At 43.2% G+C, this 10,133-nt stretch overlaps 1 protein-coding gene across 7 annotated transcripts in view; it reads right to left on the reverse strand.

The window, feature by feature from the left end:
• Positions 1 to 10,133, reverse strand: part of Zeb2 (zinc finger E-box binding homeobox 2) — a 134,424-nt gene that overhangs the window by 115,205 nt on the left and 9,086 nt on the right. The window lies entirely within an intron of this gene.

Below are 10,133 nucleotides of genomic sequence, written 5' to 3' on the forward strand. Positions count from 1 at the left end.
TTCTCTCCAGAAATTCGACTGCAGAAGTCTACATCAATTCTTCCTCTCTATGCTTTTTGTTTAAATGAGTCTCATTTATGAGTGGGTCTTCTTTAGAGTAAGGCTGAAGAGAAAAAGACCCAGAGTTAGGGTCCTAGTATGCATTCGTGCTTGGGTGTACCGATGGGTTGGATTTAGTCTTCACATTTTGTTAGCAGAGCAAAGGTGATGGGAAGTCATTAGGGGGCAACCATTTTGCTTCTAGATATTTCTCCCTTAATGGGTCTTTTTATTATGAAAACACAGCCTACTGAGTTCTTTCTATGTAAACCTCACCTCTTACAACTGAGAAATCTCATGATGTGAAACACTTCCATCAATGTGCTTGGGTGTTGAAAATAGAAACAGGTACTTCCAAGAATAGGCAAATTGCAAAGTTTCCTTGATTACAGTTACTTGAATATGCAAGAGAATATAAATATAATTAAAGCTAGTAAATAGTGAAAGCTGTATGCTGAAATTGTGGATCACGTGGGCACTGGCTGCTTGAAAATGTACTCATTTGTGTGTGAGGGGAACAAAACCTCAGATCTACATAGCATAATGTTTTAATTTGTTGATTTGTTACCAGTTACTTATTTGGGAGTGAGGGAGTGGCTACTTCCTTGTTAGAAACACTTTTTCTTCTTCTCTAGGATTAATTAAGAAACACGAAACAGTCTGTAAAGAACAAAACCCAATATTTTTCATTTAAGCAATGTAGCTATTGCTGGTTTTTATGTGGAATGTGTCTTGTTGTCATGGCAAATCATTCTGGGTAACTACTTAGTCTCAAAAGAAAGAAATCATTTTACCGGAGATTTAAAATCATACCTTCCTTTAAGTTAAGTTGAGTAAACTGATGACAAATTCTGTATTCGTTGTTTGATAGAAGGAATACCCTCAAACAAATGAGATGTAAAATTTTAATTTCACAATATTTAAGTTAAGAATTCAAGCTCTTTGCGTTTGTTCTAGAAAAAAAAATAAAATGATGCCCAGATACACAAAGATGGAGAAGACCCCCCCAAGTGATAGTTATGGTAGAATGTATTCTTTGACCTATTGATTGGGAATTTGTCTGAGCTGTAATTTTGTAGTTAAAATAGGAGAGGTAACTTGAGTATGTACAGTAATAGTCCTGGCTCATCTTCTTCACCAGAATGACAGCTTCAAGTCTCAGTGTTTCAACTTAGCTCGGCAAGAGAAATAACTGCAAGTAATGGTGAATCATTCTGATGATTGCATCCCTCAGCTGAAAAATGAAAGCTAAGTTTCAGTCAGTTCCTTTTGGACATGTTCTCTCCTCCCTACCCTATATGTCAGAGCACTGGCTTTCCTGAGACTGGCTTCTGAAAGCCCACATTAATGTCTGCGCAAGTCTGTGGTGCCCACTGCTCCTGGGCATGTCCTTATCAGCGCTCATACTTTCTTGGGTCACAAACACATAGTTATCTGAGGAAGCATGGGTCATCTTCCTTCTCTGTTCTCTGTTCAGCTCCTGGAACTTTCCTGTCAGAAGCCTTTAAAAGAAAATCTGCTGTTACTGTTGCTCAGAAGAGACAAAGTTTAACTTCTGGGTTGGCAATTGGAGAATAATTCATGAGCAGATTTCTAGCAAAAGATATGATTTGCTAAATTTTGGTCTTTGATTTATATTTATGTACTCCTGCTACTGCTATAAGGTGGTGCCAGCCTCAATTAGATCATGAATGAGATCATTTTAATTCAGCCCCCAAACTGTGACCTGACCATGCTCCGAAAGTGTTCAAAAAGTAATTGTAAGCCTCCTTTTGCTTTGAAAAGGAATACTGCATGCTTGGTCGTTCATACAAATAACATAAAACTTAATTATTGGATGATTTGGCAGAGGATCTTCTTGCCAAACAACAGTCAATGCCAGCTACTGTGACGCTGGCGCTGGGCAGGCCCCAGCCCACAGCCCCCTTGTGTATGGGTGTTTGTTCATTGTGTCTTAGGGCAAGATATTTCAAATGGGATTCATGGATCTAGGACGCAGGGTGCAACCCGAAGGGTGTACCGTATTTATAACTCCAGTTAAAAAATGCTGTCTCACCTAGAAGGGAAGTAGATCTGCGCTGTCAAATCACCAGGAGGCTGTGACAAAGGGAGCTTGCAGCCTGACACACGGTGTAACAACATAGCAAACACCTTTAATTCTGTCATGTCTCATACCCTTTACTTTCTCACACATTTATGGCTGCTCGAACGTTGACACCTACACGCGCTCTTTGAAACTAAAAAAGGCGATCTTATTTAAGCCCAAATGCAACACCTGTAAAGTTATTCTTGTGCCCAACAAAAAATAACCATTAACTCCTTCCTCATAAAAACCTCTCTGCTTGCTTTGGAAAGTCTCAAGCTGGTAACGGGCGGTATGAGCCGAAGGCCTGACTCTGAGGTTCACATGACCTCTCGAGCTCTGACAGATAGCAAGACTTCCCCCTCCCAAGGATGCCAGGACTGAGATAATGTCACTGTCCGACTGGCCTTTGCAGCTTTTCAAGTCGAAGCCCTTTCTTCCTCATAAACTTCTGGTGTCTCTCACAGTAAGGAGAGAGACCCCAGCTGCTTCATACCCTCTAGCGACCGAAGTCTAATATTTTAAAAGCTAGAAATGAAAATAGCTTTTCTAAAGATATTTCTTGGAATATTTAATGTGCTGCCTTGACTCCCCTTTCTCTATCTTTTTTTTTTCCTTGCCAATTATAAACCACCATTTGGAGGGCTTATGAGCAATGTAAGTCCACCTCATCTAATTAAACCACATTGTTTTAAAAGCTTGAACAGTTTTCACGTCTACAAGACTTGTCTGAATAATAAACTGCGAGAGCCAGAATTCTGAGTGTCTTTGGAGAGCCAGGATTTCATGTGCTGATTGCAAAGGGCCAGGCACTCAAAGAGTTAACCCACATTGCTGGGTAGGTTAATATCACAGCTGCCTGGTACCTCACTTAACAAAAGCCTCCTTTTGCAAACAGACTCCCACCCCCCCACCCCCAGTGTCCAAAGGTGTTTACTGAAGTAAATCTGCCTAAATCCTTCATTGCTAGAGTCATGGGGGTGGATAGGAGAGTGGATAGGAGGGGTGGAAGGTGTGGGGCTAATCTCTTTTTGTAAATTCTGTAAATCTTCTGGGGAAGGGGGGCAGAAATTAGGAATCTGTGTCACATGCCATGTACGATTCCTAATGTGTCCTTTCCTGCTGCTCTCAGAAGTGACGTATACCACATTGGTGTTGGAACAGCTACCCAATACCCAACAGCCCTCTCTTCTTCTGCAAAGCTTGTATGTCTAAAGTTCTCTCTCTCTCTCTCTCTCTCTCTCTCTCTCTCTCTGTGTGTGTGTGTGTGTGTGTAGACTGTATGTGATCTAATTGTTGAGGAAGAACTGTTAGTATCTTAAAAGTGGTTTTAGAAGGGGGATAAAGACAAGCCAGTTCTATAGCAAGATAATGTACTGAAAAGTTGTCACGAAAGGGACCTGCGATTGCTGTGGTCTTGTTCCGGTGTCTTCAACTGTATGTTACTTTTGCATGTTGAAAGTGGAGGCAAATAACACAGGAAAGCCTGACAGGTCCGCCTACTAGGGTTTAAACAATCCCCAGCAAGAAAGAGCCCTTTAGGCACAAACTTTCTCTGTCAAGAAAAACGTGAATACCACCAGCCCCTCCTTACAAATCCTGAAGCATCCAGTTTGAGATACAAAAAGGCTGTCATCTCACAAATGTTAAACATACTAAAAAAATCTGAAAAAAAAAGTATGGAGAAGGTGTGAAAGCGTGGCACTTTACAGCCCTCAAAGCTTTTTAAAATAGAACAACTTTTCCCCCTAAAATTCTTTTCAGAGATTTTTTTTCCTTTTTGGCTCATTTGAGAGTTTCTTTCTTGGCTTTTTTCCCCTTTCATTTGAAAATATGAATTATCATAAAAAGTCAGGGTTGGGGGGGGGGAATGGGAAAGTCTTTTCCAGTTTTCCTGAGGATTTTTTTTTTTAATCTGTGTTCAGGCATCAGCCCCTGCAACCAGACCAGGGTTGGGTCTCCAAGCCCACCCCTTCCCGCCCACCCTCCAGTGCCCCCACCTCCTAGGTCATATGGTGAACAATAATAGTTATTAAGGCCAGATTGTAAGTAGCATCCAAGAGTGGGAAATCTGCACACCTGACCCCAAATCTAACAGGCGTCTGGGCTAGAATTCAATCCCTCTCTTACACTTTTTACCTCAAGTGGAGTGGTGGCCACGAATAGTACAGACATGCCATCTTGTAACACTATATGCCTGTCAGGAGGGACAGGCAGGGTTGAGCATCAACTATATAAGGCTGGTAACTAGGGGAAGGCCCAACAAACAGCCACAAACACCTAAGTTACTTTACTCAACCACTACCCTCTGCGCCTCTCTCTCTCTCTCTCTCTCTCTCTCTCTCTCTCTCTCTCTCTCTCTCTCTCTCTCTCTTTTCATCTTGGCTTTCTGTGGCAGAATGCAAATGGAGCCTGCCGGCGGTGAAGGGCTGAATTGTGATTAAGAAGAAGAAGAGCTCTTTCTTTGTTCTCCCCTCAGGGGATGTTTACTGGGAGAGACACAGCGGATCAGATATGAAAGGCATTCAGGTCAGCATTGATGTGAGCGAAAGTGAAATCATACCTAAGGCATTCAAAAGACCGCCGTGTCAGGGTTCAGCTAACGGTGCAGCTACTGTGTGTCTTCCCAGAGAGGAAAAAAAAGAAAAAGAAAAAAAAAAGAAAAAAAAATCCTCCCACTGACTGGCCATTTCTTTTTTCCCCTAATTTGCTACAAAATTATAAAAGCACCCCCCCCCCATTTACTTCCCACCACATGACACAACAGTTAGGATTTTCTCTCCTCCTGGACCACACAGAAAATCAAACAAACTTCTAATGATGGTATTACATAAATGAACCAGCAAGACACTATCTGATCTGTGAAATATTCTTAAACAGGTGTACTGGTGTGGGTTACAGAGATGTGTGACATGCAGGGGACAGTGGAGAGGAGAGAACTCCAGAAGACACATGCCTGGATGGCTTTTCCTGTCAGCACCCTGACAGGAAACACAACACAACACACATGCACACACACACACACACACACACACACACACAGAGGGGGTGAGGGGGGGGAAGGACAGAACATCTTAAATGAAATTATTTACTTTGTAATTACTGGTTACACTTTTCCTGAGAGCTTTAGCTCTGACACAACTGTCACCCAAGAAGAAACTATCTAGCACACAGCTTACAAGGCAAGGCTTCCTACAGCCTGATGATTATTATACTCTTTCTTTAAAAACTGCTTGATGAAGAAATCCTTGGATCTTACTTTTAAAAGTTTACACTCCCTACAGCCCAAATAGTCATTCAATAGATTTTTTTCCAAGTGGTAAGCTGATGATGTTGGCACAAACAGAGCTATATAAATACATACAAAATTCACAAATCACAGCAAACACACTAACAACGAGGAGGTTCCTAGATGTTCCAAGGCTCAAAAAATTAAAAGAAAAATCACATTTCATCTTCTGGTTGCTTAAGAAGAAAGGGAACTAAAGGCACGGGGCTGTCTTTATTGGTCTGAGTCATCCTTCCCTCTGCTCTGCATTCTAGTCTTCAGCATTCACATGTTGGCTAAAAAGAATATCTGGGCTTATGTTAACATCTGCTTTTGTACTGACATTTTGTATATTTTCAACTCGTGTTTCTGCATCACAGATTTTCCTCCTTTATCTCTTTGCTCTAAAAAGACAAGCAAAGAGCAATCCAAAAGGTGTCTGACTTGGCCATTCAGACAATTGCCCCCTTGTGGGAATGCAGGAATGAATGGTACAGTGGACATCCAGCACCATTGACGTTATAAACATGTAAATGAAACACATTAGCGCAGACAATCAATTGTCTGTGAGCATTGCAAACCTGCACTCCCTCTCTCTGTGACAGGCACAAAATAGTGTCTACCTTGGGAAGCCACAGTGCTGATGAAGAATAGGACAAAGAATCTCCTTTCACATAGAGAAAAAGCACCTTCGGAGCCTTGGAAGAACGCAGATGACAAAGAGAGTTGTAAGGAGAAGAACTCCCACCCCCAGAATAATTACGCCCCTGTTAGAAAGCTAACAGCAGCCTTCTTTCCTATCTTCAAGGGAAGCACACACACACACACACACACACACACACACACACACAGCCCAGGAAAATATGGCATTAGAGTTTTGTAAACCTCTTGTAATTTTCTTTAAGCAAATTAATAAAGAGAGAATGAAGGGAAGAATCCAGAATCTATGACAGAGCAGTTTGACAGGGTACTGCAGGCTAGGTTTTCTCCACATTTGAAAACAAATGCTAAACGATAAGAAATCATTTTTTTACTTAACAACAGAGCAGCATTACAAAGTTTAAAACCTGAAGCCTACCCCTATCCCTGGTGGACCGCTATAGCAAGGATGCCACCGGGCTAGCTGCTGGCTCTGCTGCGTAGTAAAGCACGTGCCTACCCCAATTGGCATAGTTTTTTTTCCAAGCCAAAATAAAACAAATAGATCCATCTAGATACATAGCCCCCAGCCTTGTGTGTGCAGCATCTCCATGGAGAGAACAGGATGGAGATGGATCTCTCTGGAGTATCCTCAGAGCTGGTACCTGCGGGCACAGGCAGCCTGAGTGTGAAGCAGGCAAACAGCCTCCCTACAACAAGCTTACCAACTTTAGGAAAGTGAGCGACTTTCCAAAAATGTCCACAGTTGCAAAGGTAGGTAAGTTGTGACCAGTTATAACCTGAAGGACACCATCCTGCTTCGATGTGTTTAGAGGGTCTGTCACTTCCATCTGCCCAACCCAACTTTGCCTGTGAGGGAGGGGAGATGGAAGCCCTAGCCTGAGAAGGGGTTGTTTGGTTGCTGTCGCTTTTCTTTCCATTTAAGTACCTCTGCAATGGGAGCAGCTTCTCCATTCCCCATTGCCTCTCAGCATCACTAACAGAATCTCCACTCCTTTTAGAGGAGTGCAAAGGAGCGAAGGTTTCTTTCAAGCAGGGATAATCATTTCTGCTCATCTAATCAACTTGAGTACTTTTCTTTACAAACTGAAAATCACAGAGCAAAGGTGTTTGGTGAAAGCTGCCCTGTCCATTACCCAGCCACCCCTAGACAGCCTACAGCACCCAAACCTTTAGCAGAAACTTTGAAGCAAAATCAAGCTAACTTTTCCTTCCTTCTTTCATTTCCTTCTTCTCATCTTCCTAATTCATTTTTTTTCCATTCAAAGAGAACTTCATTCCCTTCTCTGAAACAGGCAGACCAGCAATTTCATTTTTGTTAAAAAACCGCATATGTCTGTGTGATTTTTCCAGAGGCTGGTAGTGGAAGCCGGGGGACTGAGCAGACAGGCCCTTCTTCCCAGATGGTTACTAATCAAGAAGGAAACTGGAGCATTCTAGGACCTGCTGCCTAAAATCAGGGGTGAAAGCAACAAACTTCACAAGTTACAAACCGGCTGCAAGTGGTGGCAGACTGCAGCAGAGCCTCTCCATTCTGGAGAGCTTATTCCTGCTTCCAAGGCTATGTGGAGATAGTGGGGTATAATCAGAGGACTATAAAGGGGGGCTGGCTTCCCCCCTCCTCTCTAGCCTTAGTGAAAGTGTTACAAAGTGAGTCAGGCGGCTGAGGATCATCTGACTGAACTTTCTTGAAACCTACACACATTCTTGTCTGCTGGCTATTTGCTTTTTGCCTCTTTCCCTAATCCCACCTCCCCTTTCCTCCCTGCACATCTTAGATTCTAGGAAAAGGCTTCCTGCTTTCCCTGTGGGCGGAAAGAGGGAACTACTAGCCATTCTTAACTTGGTCCTGACACTGTCTTTACTAGGCATCTTGCTGGCCTGAAGAGTATTGGTGCTTGCATTTTTTTAGATTGTTCCTCTCTTTCTACACTTGTATCCCCTGATCTGCCTCATTTGCTTAGGCTTTTTTAAAAAAAATAATACTTCACATCACCGTCCCCTAAGCCATGGTTTTGACCAGGCTTTCAAACACACAGACACTGCTCTGCCGGGTTCCCTTCCTTGCCATCTTACTCTCTCTGCACACACACGGGTGACTTCATTAAAAATTATATAAAGTGCCATTCTAGGTCTTGGGTCTTTTTTCCCCTTTACAGCTTCTATGATTATTGTTGCTATTATTCCTTTCCAGGAATTTCTATATGATGTTGATAAGCATCATCATATTTAGTGTTATCAGCAGAGACACAAGCTCAAAAGTGACATCTTTTCCAGGAATCCGGGAAAGAAGAAAAATTCACTCAGTTCAGATAAATCCTGGCAATTCCCAAAGGAAAAGGCATTGGATATGTATTTGATGAGAAAGAAAATGAAAAAGATGGTCTGAGGTCTCCTACCTGCTTCTCAAGACCTACACACAGTTAAGTCAGATTAAACCCCATGAAAACACTGGCAAGTAAGTCCCCAGCTTACTTCATGCTTTCTCATGGGCTCTTCGGAAAAAGAGACAGGTAATAGTTACAGTCAGGGAAGGTGTGGACAGTCCACAGACCTGCTGGTAAATGTTTAGAGTCTGGGAGAAATACCTAAAGAACATCAAAGTTCACCTTTAACCACTTCAGAGTGTGGAAGCTTGTCCCAAATGAATGGCTGATCATGAGAGATGGTTGGTGTCCCTGACCGCACCCCTCCCTGGGACACTGTATCACCTGTGAGGGCCCAGTAGTTGGTGCCACCAAAGTTCTCAGGAAGCCAGAATCTCTCCCAGTCCCCAAACTGGGCTGTGGCCTGACCTCACTGCTGCTGGAGCCAAGTTGGTATTTCACAGCAGAATCATGAAGGGGGTAGAAGGAGGAAGAACAGTAAGAAACAAACACTTCAAGCAGTCTTTACTGCAAGAGAATACTTCTGTAGCCTAGCTTTAAATCTCATTCTCCTTTCTCTCAAAAAACAAAACAAAACAAAACAAAACCCTGTTTAACATGGGGGGTGGTGGAGAAGCTCCATGACACAAAGCTTTTGTTATCCCATGATCAGCACTGTGCTTTAGATTCTTGTGAGGGGGGAAGCCCCACAACAGACATTGATTTTAGAAAATCAATAACTAACATTTAATAAAGGGAACAGAGGAAACACGAGAGAGGAGAGGGGAACATTGGATGTAATTTTAGTGTCTACTAAATTACCCAGAGATGGAGAAGGGGAGGTCTCCTGTGTAAGAACCACCTTAAATAATGCCAGGCAGCAATGAAGAAAAAAAATTAAATTAAAAGAGAGACACACGCACATACTTAAAAAGAGGCAGCCTGAACCGAATCTTGGGGACCAGCTTGGAATATATTATTGTCCTTGTTTTTTTGTATTACTAAGCCAAGTAAACAGATCAAAGACAGCACAAAGAGGAAAGGCAGGGTAACATAACGAACAGTTTTTGACTAAAATTCCTCTATCATTCACCCATATGGCTCCCCACCTCCACCACAACAAGCAAAAGACACACACACACACACACACACACACACACACGCTAAGAGACAGAAGAGAGAGGGAGATTATTTGTCTCTAAACAGAATCTTTTAGTCTTTGTGTTTTACTCTCTCCAGGACCCAAACTCCCACACTGCATTCCCCCCCTCCCCAACCCTTTGCATGTGGTGCAGCATTGGGGCAGGCTAGGGGAGCGCACAATTGTCCTCTCTGGTGGAAAGTTGTTCCAAGTGGGTCTGAGTAGTACCCGCCAGGCGCGGGCTTGGGGAGCGATCCCCGGGTATGTGCTACCACCCTAGTGCCCAGCTCGGAAACGTCTAGACTGCCCGCGCCCGGTGAGCGGGCTGAGAGCGAAAGGAGAGTGAAGTTTCCTTTCCGATTCTGGGCTGGCGCGGCTGGATCGCTTGTTTGTTTTGAGGGGCTGCCCCCCCCGTTTCTTTTCATTTTTTCCTTTTAAAACTCAGTATCCTCCGTCAGCACCCACCCCCTGCACCCTCTGTCGTCCCCCAACTCTCTCCCCTCCCCCAAGCGCCTTCCGCGCACTTGCCAATCACTTTTCTCTTTTATTCCCACGATTTTGTTTGAGGGTAATACC

This window comes from Mastomys coucha, unplaced genomic scaffold, assembly GCF_008632895.1.
Source record: "Mastomys coucha isolate ucsf_1 unplaced genomic scaffold, UCSF_Mcou_1 pScaffold15, whole genome shotgun sequence".
Lineage (NCBI taxonomy): Eukaryota > Metazoa > Chordata > Mammalia > Rodentia > Muridae > Mastomys > Mastomys coucha.